Genomic DNA, 690 nt, shown 5'->3' with positions numbered 1-690 from the left:
TGCTGCCCACCCCTCACTAAATCTCGTCCACCCAAAATGGATAGCACTGATATACTGTTTGGCACTTTATTCCTGAATACAATATAGTACACAATGGAACTCATTCTCATTTCAAATGGGGGGGGGGGGGGATAAACTCTTCCACCAGTAACATTCTCGGGAAAAATAAAAAATACACTGACTTGCCAATTTAATATTTTTTCGAAAACCAAACTACTTTAAGCTTTTAAACCTTTTAAACTTTTCTAACAATATTACACCGTTTTGCCACTTCCTTAAAAATACTTAAGCGCTTCGAGAGTGGACACCCTTCTGCTGGCTTGTACGTGGCGATGAGGACCCATGACAGGAATCCTACCGGCGTCAGTACACGATCTGCAGCAGTGGTATGACATGAAGCTTTCTTGACACTTCTTGAAGCGAACTGCGGAGTCACACACGTCAAATGTGACAGCTCCGTAAAAATGGCTGTTAAGACATGGCGACACAAGTTTCACAGCTGATAGGGAAGAGGAGAAAGAGAGCATGAGCAACGCCTGTTCTGATCTTACGTAATTAACAGTGTGATGGGAGTAGTAAGGATGAGTAAGTGCTTTACCGTGAGGTGGATGCTATGTTTGATTAGTTAGGATGTTCGTTGAGAGTAATCAAAAGGACACGATACAAAACATTATTAGATTTATAAGAAAG

The sequence above is a fragment of the Penaeus monodon genome, chromosome 24 (assembly GCF_015228065.2).
Source record: "Penaeus monodon isolate SGIC_2016 chromosome 24, NSTDA_Pmon_1, whole genome shotgun sequence".
Classification (NCBI taxonomy): Eukaryota; Metazoa; Arthropoda; class Malacostraca; order Decapoda; family Penaeidae; genus Penaeus; species Penaeus monodon.
Note: the sequence above shows the minus strand (reverse complement) of the source record.